Here is a 21298-nt window from a genome sequence, read left to right as displayed (position 1 = left end):
CATTGTCCAAGAGCCTAGAAAAAAAACAATATTCCCTCATCTCATCCAATCTAAAGAGCACACTCTCAGAAAAGGGGAGGGCAAGAAAAAGAAACAGAGGAAGGGGAGGGAAGAGGAAGAGATTCTCCTCTAATGAGTATCTTGTGGGTGTCCTGGAGTCGTGACTTGTTTGTTCTTCTATTTTTCCCAGAGTCCTCTACTCTTCCATCCCTCTATACATCTTTAAGTGGGACCCCGACACAGAGAATAAGGATGTCAGTGTTAGGCTTGTCATGGCCTCCTGTCAAACAATTAATTGGATCCAGTTGGATTGACCCCAGATCCTCTCCCTATCTCAACTGTGACCTAATCCTTCTGAGTGGCCCTTTTGACATTTTAAAGGCTTCGATATTACACTGAAAATTACTTGGGACTGGTATCCAGAACTTTAACAATTCTGACTCTGCAACGTTGGACACTGGTGTCCCTGCAGTCAAGTGCCTTCAAAAAAGTGAGGGAATGATCAAGGGCACACTCAAGCCTAGTTCTATATTTATATATTAGCCATGAAGCAAAAAAAAGGAACTGCAGCTAACAACACTGTCTTCAATACCCAGCAAGCTTATTGTTTTTCTTCTTGTGGTTCCTCCATTGTATGATTTTAAGCTTCACTCTTTTGAACACCAATATCATTTTCCGTGACCCATTTCCCCCCCAACTTATCTTTTTCACTAGAAAAGGCTTTATTCAGGTATCTAGGAGAACAAAAAAATTGGAAAAAAACGTGGTGTGAGCATATAGCATCTCACCTAATTAGCAGGAAGGAGATAAAAGGCTGTCATTCATAATTGAAGCTGGCAAAGGAACCCTGTCATCCCTGAATTTGCAAGTGAGAATGTTGAAGCTGCCCTGCTTTCATCTGCAACAGCACAATGAGGAAAATCTAAAGGGCTAGATGTGTCACGTTTTAAGGCTATGAGTGAAGGAAAATTAAACCATTGTGCGTTATTTAAAATAAATCCCCACAATATTACCACCCATTCACCATATCCCATCTCCTCTTGAAGCATAGCTGTAGTTGTTTTGTTGACAAGGGGCAGTAAATATGAAGTGTCTCTGATGATTAAGCTGGTCTGTGGAGTTACATGTGTACGAGTTAGTACATGTTGCAGAAAGATGATCAACACACTGTTCAAGCAGGGCTGGTTAATTCTCAACATTCTGAGTCACGACGATACTTCTGAGATGCTCTCTCTGCAGCCACATTAGCTGAAGTCCAAAACTGTTCAATATACTACGTGTATACAGTAAATATATATAATATTGTATTAACATGACTGTTATGACGGACAGTAGAAGGACAATGGCAAAACACACCAAATATGCATTTAATTAAACTGATTTATTTAGAAAAACATTAAATCAAGTATTTATTTATTGGACAACACTTTAAAATAGTAAGGAAACAGGGAAGACATGCAGCAAAGGGCCATGGTCTGAAATAAAACCCTGCTCACTCGGTGGGTGGATGGATGGATTGATTGATGAGGCATACACCCAGACTGATACTAATCACTGCAAGTTCCTATTAATGATCACTGTTAATATTACACAATGTAATGCATTTCCCATGGATATTTTAAGAGACGATGTTGCAGCAAGCTTGTGATTCACAGTTTTTTAAGAGGAAATAATAAATAATAGATATGAATTTGAAACTTTAAGTTGTGTGGGGCTCATTCATTCACAAACAGTAATACTATAGCTTACATTAAAAAACATGCAGAAGAGTTCACTTTGAACGTTCTAGAAATGTCATAACAGGAGTGAGTGTGCACCAAAACCAAATCTCTGTGGCGCTGATAAATATGTGGTTTACTTTAAACCATAACCGTTATTTGTTAATCATATTTTAGTGTTATCAAGGACTTCTCAAAACAACAACTAGCCTACTAGATATAACAAATTCATAAAATATTCAAAGGTGACTGCTTGCACCAAACCACAAATTCGCACCACTCCATCGAGCATTGTTAACTTGTTCTGACCAATCCAGGCCAATGCACTCCCACTCTAAGTGGTTATCCTGACTCTGTTTGCTCTGATTACCCTTGAATGGTCCCTGTGGCCAGCTGTGGTGTAATGGCTGCCTCCTTGTGGGACAAACATTATCTCAGGAAAGGAAAGATAGTTACTAATCAATGTGTACAACTCCCAAATGACACCCAAAACAGTGATGTTGAGGCTGCCATCACGTTTGACCCCCAATGCTTTCTACAGGAAGCAGTCTTCCCTGAGAGGTTGAGTGGATGGTTTGCCTTTTTATGGATTGGAAGTAGTACCAAAGAGCTGGAGCATGGAAAGAGGGAAAGTGGGGGATGAAAAAGCATCTTCTTTATATTGTTCTTGCTGTTGTTGCACATTATACAGTTTTCAAATTTCAAATGACTGGTTATGGTGCTGTTAGAAAGCCACAGTTTCTGTCAAAGGCTTTATCAATATTTGGGATAGCTACCTGGCAACATCAAAATCCTACATAATTGAATCTGTTAATCTGGGAGGTAATCCGAGGGAAACTGATCACGTCTAGTTCACGTCCATATACATTGTGTATTGAGTTTATTTAAATTTTAAAACATTTGGAAATGGGCCTGCCCTCAGCTGCCCATGCACTGTGTATAGCCTATTTCAGCCTCGTCTGTGAAAAGTTATTCTGCTTTGTTTCTCTCACTGCATTTAAATGCATTCATTATATTATAGAGAAATATGTCTCGTAAAAGAAAAAGAGCTCCAAGCCCAACCCAGAGGACCCTCCATAATATTTTATTTTAAATTAATATTTTTTTATGGAAAATCCATGTGTCTTTCTTCAATATCTTCTAATTCATCAGACCAAGTGTCTCCAAATAATTTTTTCACACAAAATTCGTCAGATTTAGCCTCTTTAATTTTCCTCTCAAAGATTATACCTTTTTAAAATGAAAAACTAATATCACCAAAATGAACAAGAAGAACAACCCTTGACAACAGAACACATTCTTCTTCAAGATAGAGTGGAAGAGCAATATGTCTTTCCCTGTTTTCCGTCAACTCTTAAATTTTGGATGGATTACCCCATCTTGTCAAAAACACAAGGTATGAACAAATGTAATATTAGGGTTATCTACCCTGTTAGGTGAGTGAAGCAAATTGTCTAAAGCTGATTACCTCATTGTTTTAGTGCACACCTGTGTGTGATGGGGAGCTCCACCTCCTGCAATGAACATACAAAGTGCTGGAACAATCTGATCAGGAGGCATGCTGCCTTCACAATCTAGGGAAAACTGTTTCCTGTCAACCATGTTGCACAATGACAGGAACATAGAAAAGATAGACAGGGAAAGGTCAGGATGTTTTTGTCTGTCCGTCACTGTTTTTGTCCACCTCCTTAAGCGCCAACAAGGTTAGACCTAACATTGGCAGTGAACTATAATGAATTAAGGCCCATTCAAACTAACAGTAGCAAATCATTTGGTTTCATTTGGCAGTGGTGGTTAACTGGGACAAAACAATACCACTCCACTGTACATTTTCAGTAACCACAAGCTAGGTTAACATCAAATTGTAATGTATCCACGTGCTCGTGATTATAAGTTTGTTTGTTTGCAAAAAACCTCTTAATTCTGAAGCTGTAGATACGCCTCTATACCAAGAACGTTTCTATGCCATCTATTTGGGACAGAAAAGTCAGTTGCAGAAGTAAACCTGCCTGCTGCCACAGGGCAACTAACACTGGCAGGTATATTGGAACATGACAGAGGTGATTCTAAAAATTAAAATACAGTAAGGATCATTGTCACACTCTTTAACCTAGAGTTATGTTATTCCTTTCACTATATTATTCAAATGTGCCGTTTAAGAATAAATAAATAAATATGATTGGCTACACAACAGCTTTTAAAACACCTTCCTTGCTCTATGTAAAGCGACACATCAGGCCGATAATCGGGTGTCGGACATCGTCGGAGAGTCTGGAGGGGGCGGGGACACAAATCTGTTTGGTGTGTTCGGTGACGTCGACCGTCGTAGATGTTGTTGGCCTTCGTTTCACATGATTCAAAATGTTCAATCGGCGTCGGCCAGTCTTTCAGCCGGAGCAATCTGATTGGTGGAGGGCTAGCGAATCAGTGAAGCCCAAAAGTGAGGATGGTAAACAAACCAGATAAACGATAAGCGATTTCTCCTTATCTTTCGCCAGCGACATCTTTCTTCTTCCACAAGAAGAAGCCCGAGAGCTGACAACAGTATGGTGTCACTACAACAATGACTGTGCTCTGTGTTTTGGTCTACAGAGCTGTCCCGTCATTTACGGTTTTATTTGTTTTGGGCCACAATACAGATTAGCAGTGCCTGCTGTTATGGAGACATTACATCTCGCGCAAGCACAGAACATACGGCAAGTTGGTAGTCGGCTCGATGTGTTCTTTGCACTTTTTTGGCCGCGTCGGGGAGACTGGAGCTGAGTAACCCGCCCGACTCCATTTTCTGGCGACGGTCGGTAGTCGGCCTGGTGTGTCTTCGCCTTAAGAGTACTTGTGTACCTGCCTTGCTTTTAGAATGGATATGTTTTTAAATGTACGGCGACCTTGAGAGTCTTGAAATATATACAGTCATATGAAAAAGTTTGGGAACCCCTCTCAGCCGGCATTATAATTGACTCTGCTTTCACAAAAAAAAGATAAAAGTGGTATGTCTTTAATTTACCAGGAACAGCTAAGTACTGGGATGTTTTCCAAACGAAGATTTTTTGAAAAGCAGTATTTGGTTGTATGAAATAAAATAAAATGTGAAAAACTGGCTGTGCAAAAATATAGGAACCCTTGTGGTTTTGTTGATTTTAATGCCTGTAACAGCATGTAAAACTGATGACTTTAAACGCAAAGTTGGTTGGATTATGTTGTTAAGCCTTGAACCTCATAGAAATGTCTGTTTAATCATGAGAAAATGTATTTTAGGTGCCTAAATGCAAGTAGCACTTCTCTTTGACTCTCTGCTGAAGTGAGACAGAATGGGATCATCAAAACAGCTCCCAAAAGATCTGAAAAACAAAGATTGTTCATTGTCATGGTTTAGGGGAAGGCTACAAGAAGCTTTCCCAAAGGTTTCAATTGTCAATTTCGACTGTAGGGAACGTTGTCAGGAAATGGAAGGACACAGGCATAGTGGCAGTTAAACCCAGGCATGGCAGACCAAGAAAAAAACAGGAGCGGCATAGGTGGAGGATTGTGAGAATGGTTGCACACAACCCACAGATCACCTCCAAAGACCTGCAAGAACATCTGGCTGCAGATTGTGTATCTGCACATCGTTCAACAATTCAGCGCAATTTGTACCAAAACATCTGCTTTTTATAAAGACCAAATAACTTCATTTTTGTCTCATCAGTCCAAAGCATTTTCTTCCAATATGAATCTGGCTTGTCTAAATGAGCTTTTGCATACTCCATGCAACTGTATCTGTGGCATGGGCGCAGAAAGGGCTTCCTTCTCATCACCGGGCCATACAGATGTTTTGGTGCAAATTGCACTGAATTGTAGAACCATGTACAGATACACAATCTGCAGCCAGATGTTCTTGCAGGTCTTTGGAGGTGATCTTTGGGTTGTGTGCAACCATTCTCACAATCCGCCGCATATGCCGCTCTTGTACTTTTCTTGGTCTGCTAGACCTGGGTTTAACTGCAACTGTGCCTGTGTCCTTCCATTCCCTGACAACGTTCCTTACAGTAGAAATTGACAATTGAAACCTTTGGGAAAGCTTCTTGTAGCCTTCCCCTAAACCATGACAATGAATAATCTTTGTTTTTAAGATCTTTTGGGAGCTGTTTTGATGATCGCATTCTGTCTCACTTCTGCAGAGAGTCAAAGAGAAGTGCAACTTGCATTTAGGCACCTAAAATACCTTTTATCATGATTAAACAGACCTTTATATGAGGTTCAAGGCTTAACAACATAATCCAACCAATTTTGTGTTTAAAGTCCTCAGTTTTACATGCTGTTACATGCATTAAAATCAGCAAGACCACAAGGGTTCCCATATTTTTGCACAGCCAGTTTTTCACATTTTATTTAATTTCATAAAACTAAATACTGCTTTTCAAAAAATCTTTGTTTGGAAAACATCCCAGTACTTAGCTGTTCCTGGTAAATTAAAGACATACCACTTGTATCTTTTTTGTGTGAAAGCAGAGTCAATTATAATGCCGGCTGAGAGGGGTTCCCAAACTTTTTCATATGACTGTATATATTTATATTTTATATATATTATATATTTTGAAAGTGAATACTGATGTTGCCAGGTAACTACTGAAGTGTCAGGAAAATGCTTGTTGGAGTGGGAACTGGTCGAGCAACACCTGTACAGTGAATTCTAGTTTCAGGGTTAACGTTAAGACATTAATGTTGCGAAATATAACAGTTAATGAAGGATATACGCCACATTGTATGAGTGGCAATGGACTTTTCTTAGTGTCTATTGGATGTCACATAACGTTCTCCTTACTTTTCAATGTCCTTCCAAAAAAAATTACGCATAATAGCACTCCAATTCTACATGGCACTTTCCAGCAGATGGAGGCTCCATGTGCGGCTTAGCTAATCATAAACATGTAAATAATGCAAGGCCCTGTGGCTGATGGGGCTTGTTGTAGTGAGAGAGACAGAGGGGACTTTACGTTTCGCCGAACAGGATCACCCTGTCTAAAAGTCAAAACATTGCACGAGTCTAAAAAAAGGGTCTTTTTTTATTCAAATGTGTTACATATTGATCAAGGTCATTCTTATGATGTAGTAATCAAGACCTTATGTTTGCTTATCCCGTCATGAATATTTACGGATTAATTTTGATTAAGAATTGGGCCTAAGGCTGTGATAAAAAAGTTAGGTGTATGTCCAGTGGTATTAATATGATTATTTACAGATGACAGACATGAGCACAGCTGTAGTGCACTTGTGTTATTTTATCGGTGCGTGTGTCTGGTACCTGATGTTTTTTTGCTCTCTTGATGCTTTTGTAAAAAACATGAATAATCACACAAAAACTATATTTATTTATATTAAACACATTTTTTTGTGTTGGCAGTTATAAACAATACAATGATCAGAAAAAGCTTCATCAATGCACTCATCCAGTTGTGTCATTGTTGGGGATTTCTGAGATGCAAAGCTAGGACAGGCATATGTAAAGCGGGGGATTGTAAGGGGGAAAGTCCTTTGAATCAATGAACTAAATAGAAATATTATTTACTAAGTAAAATATAGAGGAAATGCAATGTTCAAAAGATGGAAAATCTGATAGAAGATTTAAAAATGTGATATGGCACATAAAAATGTATGTTAGAATTATTCACATAAAAATGTGTCTACACTTTTTGAACCACCGAACCTTGGCCAGAAAAATGAAGCCTGAATATTGTATAAGACAAGGCTCCATTGTGATGTTATGTGGTTTCAATGACCTGCACTATGAACTAAAGCAACTGGGTCATTGGAACTATTTTGCTTCAAGGACACATGTCAATTTATGGTATTAAAGTTGGAGTCAGCAATTCCGGAGAACAATTTTTGTCAAAACCTCTTTTTGTCCAAATCAGTGAATATCTCCTCACAATCCTCTACCTATCTATACTGTGTGTTCGCTGAAATAAATCTGCTGTTAATACACATAGGCTCTGTAAACTGGTATGTAAACAAAGGAGGCCCACCGTAACTAGCTAAATGCCCGTTCACAGAGCCTAGGCTGGGAATTGAGACTGGATTATTTTTCTTTCAGCGCACACAGTACAGTTCAAATCCTGATTCCCTCTGTGCCCACTATAAATTAATTTATACTTTATATATTAATCACACATAGCTACAATGTGTAAAATTGCATGAAACCTGTTAAAACCATGAGTCCAGAAGCAGCCTTCCTGTTTGTTAGATGTACAGTATGTAGTTGCTGACTAGCCTGGAAATCCAGACCCTGATATCTTGAACGATAGAGGGTCTGGCCACGATCAATAGTAATTTCCAACTACTCGTGCATTTCAAATGCCACTGCACGCAATTGGATAGCACTACGACCAATCAGAGCGATGCACAAGGTGACGTATTAAGTCCCGTTCGTTTAGCAAACGGCTGTTAAACTGTTAAATTAAACTTTTGCCGTGGTCGGCATTAACATTTCACTTACTTGCTAATGAAAGATTTGAGTGCCGTCTTCTAAATCGTAAAGGGTCGAGGCCAAAGCAGTCTCAAACTCACACAACATATCCGCAGCCATCTTTGATGTTTACCAGGCATGGGGGACTCGAGTCACATGACTTGACTCGAGTCAGACTCGAGTCGCAAATTTGAGGACTTGAGACTTGCTTGACTAACACTGATAAAAGACTCGACTTGACTTTGACTTGGTCTTCATGACTTGAGACTTGACTTAGACTTGAGACAGATGACTCGAAATGACTTGAATTTTTAAAAGTTAGATTACGTTAGAAATTATGTTTTATTTTGAAACATGATCGGTGATTTTACAGTGCAATGCACGCAGCGCGCTGCGCGGACAAACAGCGTCAGCAGGTCAACACAGGAGCAGCAGTCATGGAGGCGGCTAGACCAAGAATAATTCACGTGAGCCTCCCACACGCTTATAAGTAACCCAATCACAGTAAATATGTAGCGCCTTCTTCCCTTCCCTTTTCACGTTGTAACGGCCCCCGGGAAGTCTTGTAAAAGAAAACGAAAGTAACGAGCGTTTCCTGCAGCGCTGCTGCCTTGATAACGCACGCTTCCTTATCGAGCGCCCTACCTCCACGGACTGTAGGGTTTATAAAAGCATCTCTGTGAGACGAAACAGCCGTTATGATGTAGGCCTAGACCCTTATGATGCAGTTCGACCTTACACGTTCACCGGCTCCCGACAGCTCACAGCCGCCGCTCCCGCACCGACAGCACAGCAAACTGCCAGTTATGACAGTTCGCCAGAGCCGGCCCGAGGCATAAGTGAACTAAGCGGCCGCTTAGCCCCCGACTGCCTGGGGGGCCCCCTAACATTTTTTTTTTTTTTTTTTTCTTAGTTTGTGTGTTTGATATTAACATCATATTATGCAAATGTGAGTTATCGTACAAAAAAAGGAATAAAATGTTTTGGTCTAGATAATTAATAGCCTAAAAATGTAATCAGTTCATCTGGGAGGAAATCCGAAATTATCTGATCATGTCACGTTCACATCCATGCACAGTGTGTATTGAGTTTATTTAAAAACAATTGGAAATGGGGCTGCCCTCAGTTGCCCATGCACTGTGTATAGTCTATAGCCTATTTCAGCCTTGTCTGTGGAAAAAAAGATACAGTAGCTGGACAACAGAGTTCTTCTGCTTCGTTCCTCACACTGCATTTAAATGCATTCACTATATTACAGAGAAATATGTCCCGTAAAATAAAAAGAGCTCCAAGCCCAACCCAGAGGACCCTCCATAATATTTTATTTTATATTAATATTTTTATGGAAAATCCATGTGTCCTTCTTCAATAGCTTCTAACTCATCTGACCCAGTGTCTCCAAATTATTTGTTCACACAAAATTTCTCAGATTTAGCCTCTTAATTTTCCTCTCAAAGTGCACCTGATTCATGCATTTCACTTTAAAAAGGTTAAAAAATCTCACAGGGGGGCATACCCCCGGACCCCCCTAGGAGGGTCTGAATCTCGGCTGTCTAATATTTTCACACAGCCACACAGTGGAGGCACTAGCGGAAAACACTGGGTGTGTGAATGATATTTAACAAAGATCTATAGTTTCAGCAGCGCTAACATTGGAGAGGGGCCCCCTAATCATATTTCGTTTAGGGGCCCCTGAAGGCTTGGGCCGGCTCTGCAGTTCGCCCCCCAGTGTGAAAAATAAATGAATCGGGATAAATCAAAATGTGATCCTGCCATAAAATAAAAAGGTGATTGCCCTGTTTTATTTTAAATGCATTATGGGCATTAAGTGTCTGTTTTGTGTAAGTAAGCTATAGGCCTATCTGTTACTATTTGCCTTTCTTGTTTTCCATGTTAAAAGTAAGCTACTTGGAAATTGAAAGTAGCCTAAATGTGGTTGAAAGAAAAGGAAATGTGCGGTGTTGATCATATGTGATAGATAAGGGGTCGCTATTGGATGCAGACATTATGAGATTCGGACCTTTGCTGCAAGAAAATGTTGTCAACTGGACCCATTTCAATTTTAGTTGAAGACCCCTTGGTCAGACCAAGAATAATTCAATTGTTCAAGGATGATGTTGTCGATGATGGTATGAAGAAGAGAACTGTGAAATGCAGGTCTTTTAAATGTAGAAACTGGGTTAGATAATATGATTTTTGTATGACTTGACTTGTGACTTGCTTGACCAGAGCAATGACTTGACTTGTGACTTGCTTGATTCTCACCACATTGACTTGGACTTGCTTGAGACTTGAAGGTTATGACTTGAGACTTGCTTGTGACTTGCACATTAGTGACTTACCCCCACCTGATGTTTACTATCACGGCTTCGACGTCGCATGCACGTCACTGTCGTCATCCGGTTACGTCCGCCCCAGAGCACCATACAAAGGGCTCTGGCGCGCCCATATTAGATAGAACCAATTGAAACGTGAGTCGGGATTTCTCGACTTTTCGATAAAGCTTCAATGGAGAGTGTCCAGGGGCCGTATTCACAAAACATTTTAAGGCTAAGAGTAGGTCCTAACGTGCTGATTTAGGAGTAACTCTCAAAAATAAGGGGCGTTTCACTCCTAATTTTAGGACTCCTAACTTTTTAAGATAAGTGTAATTCACAAAGCATTTTAGCGCTAAAACTAGCTCCTAAATCTATGAAAAGCTAGGAGTCCTCGAGAGGACTCCTAAGTCACTAAGAGTAAATCACAGACACTCATCTGATGGCATTTTGGAGAGATTTAATGCTAGTGAGCTTTACAAAAGGTACCTTAATAGCTGTAAGGGTTTAATGATCTTAGTAAAGCTATGTTTAGAAAGTATAGACACATTTATATTTATTATATTTATATAAACAATTATTTGTTAAGTTCCTTTTCCTGCAGTTGCTTTGGGTTTACGATGCACTGAAAGTTACTGTTGGTGTCACGTTTGGGTTTAATTTGTTACTAGAGTAGGCCCATATGTGGCGCTTCCATCTCCTCCATTCCACAGGTCCGCTACTGTATAGTTGCGTGTCTCCCCTTTTTCCTTCCGCATGCACTTTGCGATTTCGCCAGTTGTTGTTTCTAAATTGCGAATTTCCTGGTTTGTCGCTGTCTGACTATTGCGGCATAGCCCGCCGTTGAGGGAAATACAGTGAGAGTGCATGGCGTGCAGCTGTTCAATGAGGATATTTTTTCCGATTCAAATCATTGTAACATTTTAAATGAATAGACCTATGTGGCGCTATTGTAGGTTAAAATGTGAACGAATGTGTGGGAAACCCTGCAGTATCTTGGTTTCATGTTAAATCAGTGTCACTTGTCATTAATTGTATATAAAAACTCTTCACTTTAATACAGCGACACGATATGGATATCTCCCACAGTGTTTCTATCATAAACTCACTCTTAGCTCTCATTCCCTCTCAGCCAATCACTGTGGGCATAGAAGGTATGAACATGACATCATCCATAGCAACAGGGTCAACACCTCCCTCTATTCTTAGCTTAGGAGTCCCTCCCATTCCTTAGTAAAAGTTGATCTTATCAGCTTTGTGAATAGGTTTTAAGAAATTACCTTAGGAGTACTCTTAGCGCTAAGATAAAATGTTTTGTGAATACGGCCCCAGACCAACAGGCGCAGCAAATTTAATTTGCCAGCGCCTAGTGGCAGGTCTGGGAATGCCAGGCTAGTTGCTGACTGCAGTACTATATCAATGCAAACACGCTTAGTTTTGCAGCACACAGCAGCTAGTGTGTGGACATTATTATGCAAATTGGATTGAAGTGTCATAAACATTTAATTTTTTGTTTTTCAATAAAACGTATGTATGATATTGTGTCTCAGGGCACCTTGGATCATTGAAATCAATCTCATACACCTGTGATAATTAGTTTGCCAGGTGATCCCAATCTAAGGAAATCTACTTAAGAAGGACGTTCCGCACTATTAAGCAGGCCACATGTTTCAAGCACTATGGGAAAGAAAAAGGATCTCGCTGCTGCCAAAAAGCGGCAAATAGTGCAATACTTGGACAAGGTATGAAAACAATAGATATTTCAAAGAAACTGAAGTGTGATCATCGTACTGTGAAGAGATTTGTGGCTGATTCAGAGCACAGAGGGGTTTGTGCAGATAAAGGCACAATGAGGAAGATTTCTGCCAGACAAATTCATCGGATAAAGAGAGCAGCTGCTAAAATGCCGTTACAGAGCAGCAGACAGGTATTTGAAGCCGCTGGTGCCTCTGGAGTCCCGCGAACCTCAAGGTGTAGGATCCTCCAGAGGTTTGCAGCTGTGCATAAACCTATTATTCGGCCACCCCTAAACAATGCTCACAAGCAGAAACGGTTGCACTGGGCTCAGAAATACATGAAGACTCATTTTCAAACAGTCTTGTTTACTGATGAGTGCCGTGCAACCCTGGATGGTCCAGATGGATGGATTAGTGGATGGTTGGTGAATGGCCACAATGTCCCAACAAGGCTGCGACATCAGCAAGGAGGTGGTGGAGTAAAGTTTTGGGCTGGAATCATGGGGAGACAGCTGGTAGGCCCCTTTAGGGTCCCTGACGGTGTTAAAATGACCTCTGCAAAGTATGTTGAGTTTCTGACTGACCACTTTCTTCCGTGGTACAAAAAGAAGAACCGTGCCTTCCGTAGTAAAATCATCGCATGCAGCAAAGAATACCTCTGTGTCATTGGCTGCTATGGGCATAAAAGGAGAGAACCTCATGGTGTGGCCCCCATCTTCCCCTGACCTTAACCCTATTGAGAACCTTTGGAGCATCCTCAAGCAAAAGATCTATGAGGTTGGGAGGCAGTTCACATCAAAACAGCAGTTATGGGAGGCTATGCTGACATTCTGCAAAGACATTCAAGCAGAAACTCTCCAAAAACTCACAAGTTCAATGGATGGTGATATCAATGAACCTATGTTAACATGTAACTTGGCCTGTTAAAATGTTTTTGATTGAAATAGCTTTTGATTTCAATAAATATGACCTCTACATTCTGCAAATTCAACAAATGGCCATTTTTAGTTCTTCGAAACCTATAAAATGTTTTGAAACTCTGTTGTGCATAATAATTTGGAACAGTGCATTTTGAGTTTTTTATTTTTGAAAAAAAAATATTGTTATCATTGGGAGGTTTGTTCAATAAAATGTGAATCATACTTTAACGGTTGATGATTTAAATTATACTGACTGCCATTTACATCGACTATTTAGGAAAATCTGAGAAAAATATAATTTGCATAATAATTTGGAACACGCTGTATTTGCCACTTTTATTACATGATGGAACTGTAGTCCCACATGAATTCTGATGAGGCTTAAGAATCTGGATACCAGCAGTGTGTTAGAAGCCAGTTCAGCTTCTGCTGTAAGAGGTTAGGTGGGATATCATTACATGTCCCTCCCTTGTGTAACACTGTTGAAATTGGCAATCTGTCAATCACATCCCCTGAGCCAATCAAATACCCTGAGCCAACCCCCATTCCCCAGGGGAACCAAATCAGCTAATTAAGCATTCAGGCAGCAGGACACAGTTAAAACCCCAGTCAATCAGAACTTTTGGAAGAGAAGCACAACACAGGAGAGACACAACCAAACTTACCAACCCTGGAAACAAAACATACTTACCTGGACGGTGACTGAAAACATGGGGGAGCTGATCTGCTGCTGAGGAGGACGCTTCCAACACTGAACACTGGTGAGAGCTCCAAAATGGAACACTTAATTAAAATGCTGCTCCCAAATTGAGCAGACTTGTAATCTTACCTGTTTACCTAAACAGGTCAGGCCCTATTGCCGGAGCGAGATGATGGCGAGCTAAAGGAGAAGAACAAACTCAAGTCCAATTCCCTAAAAAGGCAGGCTTCAAGCTGGCTGCCTGGAGTGTGGTAGGATTTCCCCTGCCCAAACAAACACTGACTTCCTTGAACATTCTGCACCCACAAACACATCTAACCTGCAGTGAATGAAGTGTGTGGGATGCATTGTTTTATGTTTAGTCTAATCAATGTTTGAGTAGAACTGGGAACTGTGGATCTAAATGTATGGAGTAAAGTGTGCCCATACCAAGTATGAACATCTAAGATAATTGAATTGAAGGCCTCATTTTTATTTATGTTTGTTTATATTTCCTTGATTGAGTCAAGTGAGTATTCTTTGTTTATTTGAAATACAAAACCGGTTACCAAATATCTGTGTCGTGTCTTTAATCCTCCACCAGCTCCACGAGACAAACCTACCTATTAGCCCAGTACTCTGTTACAATTTGATTTTTCGATAACATATTATTTACAAACATATCTCAGTTAAAGTAAAATTGTGTACCCTAGGGTTACACTTGCTCCTGGGATGTATCAATTTTCTAACATGCTTTATATTTTCATCAGTGACCTTATCATCTTCTTTTGAGGTTTACACACCGTTAGACAAAATCTACAGTCAGGAACTATGATATGGTCTGTCTTCCGATATTACGTCTGCCAGTGTTTCTCTTAACTACAGCATCACTTTTATTGAAAAATGCATAGCCTATGTCTTATGAACCTTGAGCAACAGGCCTGGGACTGCAAAGACAATAAACGTGGACAATAAATGTGTGAGAATGCGCGTATGTTTAAGTGTAGGTTAACAGAGGGAGAGAGAGGAAGCACAAAGCGAAGCAAAAGGTTATCTTGACTGCAGCGAACAGGCACAGCAACTGTACAGGTCCTTCTCATATAATTAGCATATTGTGATAAAGTTCAATATTTTCTGTAATGTACTGATAAACATTAGACTTTCATATATTTTAGATTCATTACACACAACTGAAGTAGTTCAAGCCTTTTATTGTTTTAATATTGATGATTTTGGCAAAAAAAGTAAAGAAAAACCAAAAATCCCTATCTCAAAAAATTAGCATATTTCATCCAACCAATAAAAGAAAAGTGTTTTTAATACAAAAAAGTCAACCTTCAAATAATTATGTTCAGTTATGCACTCAATACTTGGTCGGGAATCCTTTCGCAGATATGACTGCTTCAATGCGGCGTGGCATGGAGGCAATCAGCCTGTGGCACTGCTGAGGTGTTATGGAGGCCCAGGATGCTTCGATAGCAGCCTTAAGCTCATCCACAGTGTTGGGTCTGGTGTCTCTCAACTTCCTCTTCACAATATCCCACAGATTCTCTATGGGGTTCAGGTCAGGAGAGTTGGCAGGCCAATTGAGCACAGTAATACCATGGTCAGTAAACCATTTACCAGTGGTTTTGGCACTGTGAGCAGGTGCCAGGTCTTGTTGAAAAATTAAATCTTCATCTCCATAAAGCTTTTCAGCAGATGGAAGCATGAAGTGCTCCAAAATCTCCTGATAGCTAGCTGCATAGACCCTGCCTTTGATAAAACACAGTGGACCAACACCAGCAGCTGACATGGCACCCCAGACCATCACTGACTGTGGGTACTTGACACTGGACTTCAGGCATTTTGGCATTTCCTTCTCCACAGTCTTCCTCCAGACTCTGGCACCTTGATTTCCGAATGACATGCAAAATTTGCTTTCATCCGAAAAAAGTACTTTGGACCACTGAGCAACAGTCCAGTGCTGCTTCTCTGTAGCCCAGGTCAGGCGCTTCTGCCGCTGTTTCTGGTTCAAAAGTGGCTTGACCTGGGGAATGCGGCACCTGTAGCCCATTTCCTGCATACGCCTGTGCACGGTGGCTCTGGATGTTTCTACTCCAGACTCAGTCCACTGCTTCCGCAGGTCCCCCAAGGTCTGGAATCGGCCCTTCTCCACAATCCTCCTCAGGGTCTGGTCACCTCTTCTGGTTGTGCAGCGTTTTCTGCCACACTTTTTCCTTCCCACAGACTTCCCACTGAGGTGCCTTGATACAGCACTCTGGGAACAGCCTATTCGCTCAGAAATTTCTTTCTGTGTCTTACCCTCTTGCTTGAGGGTGTCAATGATGGCCTTCTGGACAGCAGTCAGGTCGGCAGTCTTACCCATGATTGCGGTTTTGAGTAATGAACCAGGCTGGGAGTTTTTAAAAGCCTCGGGAATCTTTTGCAGGTGTTTAGAGTTAATTAGTTGATTCAGATGATTAGGTTAAGAGCTCGTTTAGAGTACCTTTTCATGATGTGCAAATTTTTTGAGATAGGAATTTGGGGTTTTCATGAGCTGTATGCCAAAATCATCAGTATTAAAACAACAAAAGACCTGAAACATTTCAGTTGGTGTGCAATGAATCTAAAATATATGAAAGTTCAATTATTATCATTACATTATGGAAAATAATCAACTTTATCACAATATGCTAATTATATGAGAAGGACCTGTATATTGAAACTCCGGATCCCAGCAGTGAAAGCTCTCGTTGGTCAGCCGTTTTATTTTTTTGTCATTCTGTTAAAATGCTGGCTTTAAGCGCTGGCTTTAAACGCGGCAGCGGACAACAAAACAGAGCAGAACGGGACTCGGCGGTCCAGTGGTAAGCAAACAGTACAGCACTAAATACTTAAAATAACTATCTCTGCACAGACTTAAAACACTACAAGGATCACTTCGCTGATCAGCTGCTAATCAGTATTCCGGAATTAGTGTCTATGTGAGAAGAAAAAGGTGTATTAAATTAAAAATATAAGTAATGTTGTGTATTTAGTGTGCTGTATATCTTGATATTTCTCTTGATTTTTATACAAAATGTAGTGCAGGTAAGCTGGCATGGTAATGATCAATCAGAAATTCTCATCCCACCCTCAATAGCCCAAATGTTTGCTGTATTGGCGAAGGGAGGCATGTTTGCACTTGATCCAATGAATAATATTTGAATTCAGCCTTGCTTCATGGCTTTCTTTGGACAGCTGTAGAGAGATTTTCATGTGCTAATGTAATCATAAACTGGGAATAAAGCCTACATATACACTGTGGAAAAACAAACCATGTTTTAATGTTCTAATCCAACCATAAAAACCAACCTTCGATATTTCCTGAAATGTGGAAGCTTAAAACAAGATTGAGGCACCTCCTGCCAAACATGCAACTGTTCAAAATAAGTGACTTTAAGGCCATCTCTTTGAATTCCCCCTCCCACTCATCTCTGCGTAGCCCCGGGCCGAGACAAGGAAACAGCACAGAAACATTGTGGATGCAGCAGCAGCAGGTCAGAAGTGCTTAGTACCCCGTCGCCATTCGATAAACTCATTGGCATGCTGACCATGTTAGACCCTGCACCGGTCACATTTGCATTTCACAGGTGGACACTGCAGCAACCTCAACCGTGACGCATTAATACCTCTTTGTTGGGAAGTGAGTAAACCACTATTCTGACCCACTGAGTAACAGGTGGAATTTGCTGCCTAAAAGGATATCAATGGAAAAGTATTAAGAGGTGTGTAATTAGTTCATTTGACTATGCAAACAGGATATTGTGAAACAACGAAGGAGGCTGGACTAGGGTTGCCGTGGTAATAGGTGTTACCAGTGTTGTATGAGTTGTGTGAGTAGGCCTATTTTAATTTTTGATTGGACATGAATGCTATTTGGTCAATTTTTAGCATCACAGAGGTAGGGCGCACATTTATAAATAAAAAACTAGTTAGGCCTAGTAGATTACTAGTTATTAATTCCTAGTTATAATAAGGTCACTTTTTTCAACTTAAAGTGGAGTTGCATCACAGAGCAGCAGAGTCTCCCGTGACGAGAGAAGAGTTCACCAACAGAATGATGGTGGAGGATTTGGCTTCAAAGTGGAAAGCAAATGCACCTATTTGGCAAAATCTGGGGTTCAAACCCAATGCTAGGGATCCTGAAAACGTAGGCTAAATGAGGAAGTCTGCAAGTGATGTGGCAGCGACAGGAGGTGACGCACTGGCACTCACACACGCGTGCACACTTCCACAGAGGCAGGCTGAGTGTGTGTTAATCCTGCTGATCCCGCCAATAACAGCTTGCAATTAAAACATATTAACAATTTTGAAAGTAGGGGGGACATGTCCCCAGTGGAAATTACACCCCAACTTTATCTGAAACCTAAAGCAAAACGTTCAAGTTGAGGCCCCGGTAAAATGATGTTGCGAAGCAGAAACACCTGAAAGTGCACAACAACAGTAAATGACAAACGCCAAGAATGAATTTATTCACAAAACAATCGGAGGATCCAAAGATGTAACATTTAACATCAAATTAATCGTCTATATTTTTAAAGCCTATGTCCTGTCGGTGTTATCGGTAACACTGGTGTTGTCACAAGTTTATTACCCGTTGGGAAAATATCCAAATTCGCGGAATTCCTAGGCTGGACACCGATTCTGGAAAAACATCAAACTCAACTCAAATTTGCAACAATTATCTGTAGCTGTATGTAATGTATCCCCTCCCCCTTCTAATTCACAATGGAATTCACACCGTATTTGATTAAGTAATTAGTACAGGTCACAGATGAACTATGATTAATAAAAAAAAATCCAATGTAACTCACCATTACAACGTTGGGACGTTTGGTGTTAATGGGTCTTAAATTGAGTAATTGCACAGGAGCATGACACTGTTACATACGATACTGTAGCTCAAACATAATTATCTCAGTCTCATTATCCAACTTGTTTATGATTTTCTTTGGTTGTTTAATTTGTTGGGCCATGGATGCAGTCACGATGCTACTCAAATAAATAGTCAAGGCGTCAATGAACTGTAATGTAATAACCAAGAGAAATGGGATGTTACTGTAATTCAATGTTAACTAGCTTAGACCATCAAAGGAAATCCCAGATCATATCTCTTCAGTTTGTATGTAAAGGAAATGTAATCTGTGCTTCAGTAATATGAACATGAGGCAGGTCTCCAGGACTCAAATATATCCTGGCAAGGTGTTTCATATACTACCATATTAAGAGGATTATCAACATTGAGAATGTAGGCTAAATGGATTTGTTTAGCAATGTTCACCAACGTGAATAATTTTTCAAACCATGTCTACAATCGGTAGTTGTCCGGGCTGGAAAATTTGTAATCACCTAATTCTTTAAATCTACTGAGGGAACAGTTCTTTGTTTTTGATGTCCACTCTAAATATGCGGCTCAAGACTGATGCCACAACCAAAGTATATACACCCTATGGATTTATGAAGCTCACAAGGCAAAGTGTGTCCTTAGACAAGAAGATACGGTCCATGCGCGCCATGGGAGACAATTGCTCGGTGTGTCCATTTTGAGTGACAACCTTTTGTATACGTGACTCTCAGGGCACAGATTCAGATTCTGCAGCAGTGCAGGTTTCCCACACGTAGACACACCAGAGCATCTTTAAATTCAGACCACATGCTCTGAGATTCACTTAGGATTTCCAACCCTGAGAGATGCTTCTGTGGAGAAAACGCAGGGTGCACAGGAATCATCCAGCCCTTCTGACCCCGTTTGAAACCTATAGGTCTTCTTATGTCCTGAGAGGATTTTCTTGACTTTGAACTGCTGGGGTAGGTCTGTTTGTGTATCATAAAAGAAGATCAGTGTTCACAGAAAATAGTGCTGTACGATGTTTTGCTTCGAATAAACGTATCAGAAGGAGAATCAGAATGGGGTTGCTTCAAATTATGAAAATATGAATGGTGATCATCCAAATGAAACTAGCACAGTAACAATAAAACTATTTTAAGAAATTGGCCTGTTCAGGGGGCGCCTTTAGCTCAGTTGGTAAGGCGTCCCCCTCCCGGGCAGGGCCCAGCAGCAGACCCGGGTTCGATTCCCACCCGCGGTCGTTCTCTGCATGTCACTCCCCTCTCTGCCCCATTTCACCTCTGTCTCTCTGCACTGTCAAATAAAGAATAAAAATGCCCAAAATATATATTAAAAATTTTCATCGTTGGCAGTTTATAGACCCTGGTCTTCCAGAACACCCTCAACCTGCATTTGTTGTCATGCTACAGCCCCATGAAGACAAAGGGCATTAGGTTTGGTTTTTCAAAACACACTACGTTTTACAGCCCACTTTTACTGTCAAAATCTCACCCCCTCTCTGCGGAATTGATTGATATCCAAAGTTAAACAGAGGGGTAAAGTGCAAAGCCAATAACTGCAGCATGCACAACCTTTCTCACCTTTCTGCCTCTTTCGACGCTCTGTCCATAACCATAAATAAGTCTGTAAAACAACTGCCAGTCTCTGTGACCTCCTCCCGGAGACAGCTCACAGGGATGGCTCTCTTACCTAGTGGGCATCACCATTTTATCTCCACAGGCAACCTTGAGAAATGAATACCAAAACAGAATGAGTGAGGTTGAGAAGGAGGCTTCTGGAAGGAGAGAGTGTGAGACAGAAGCAGACGCATAGAGAGTGAAATGGGGAGTGAGAGAGCACAGGAAAGAAAATGACTTGGCAGTCACCCAGGTGGATCATTACCTTCTGGTCCACAAATGTGATGTAGTGGAGAAGGTGAAACTGATAGTTTGGAAATGAGAGGAGGGTGCTAGACTGATACTTAATCATTACCACCACTGCACCATGGCAGATAGCGGCTCTGGGCTTCAAGGTGTTCTACCCTGATGTTCACTGGAATAGATCGACAAGCTTGTTCTCCACCTCCAAAGGGAGGAGTGTGGCATGAAGCGATTAGAAACACACTGCCCACTTTGTAACTGTCCACTAAGCGCTCAAGCCCAGCAAAAAAATGTTTGCTCCGCTTCTCAGCGTTGGTTTAACTTATTGGCCCTGGAGTGTAAACGCACCTACCTTTTTGCTCGATCATATTTAGGTTTATCGCTTCCATCGCGTCTATTGCGCCTTGATTCCCTCACGCTTTTTTATTTCCCCTCATCAACTATGGCTGAGATCAGACCCGGCACAGCTGTAACAGTTCACGGTGTGCATGGCGGCACAATAACAACAACATGGCCAACAACATTGCCTAAAGATGGTGCAGCTCGCAAATACACAAATAAACGGCATGTCAGCAACATCAGACACACATTTGCAACAGCATTGTGTGCGCGCCGACACAAAATAAAAAGGCACATATTGCCCTACCTGGCCCTCCCACGACGGCAGCTCTGGTTGTTTCTGCGCTGTAGCCTATTTGTTCTTGAAGTCCACACGTCTTGTCTGGGTTCATGACATCTTCTGGAGGGGCACACAGC

The sequence above is a fragment of the Ammodytes marinus genome (genome assembly GCF_949987685.1).
Source record: "Ammodytes marinus genome assembly, chromosome: 2".
Lineage (NCBI taxonomy): Eukaryota > Metazoa > Chordata > Actinopteri > Uranoscopiformes > Ammodytidae > Ammodytes > Ammodytes marinus.
The sequence above is the reverse complement of the archived record's forward strand: the minus strand, read 5'-3'. Positions refer to the sequence as shown.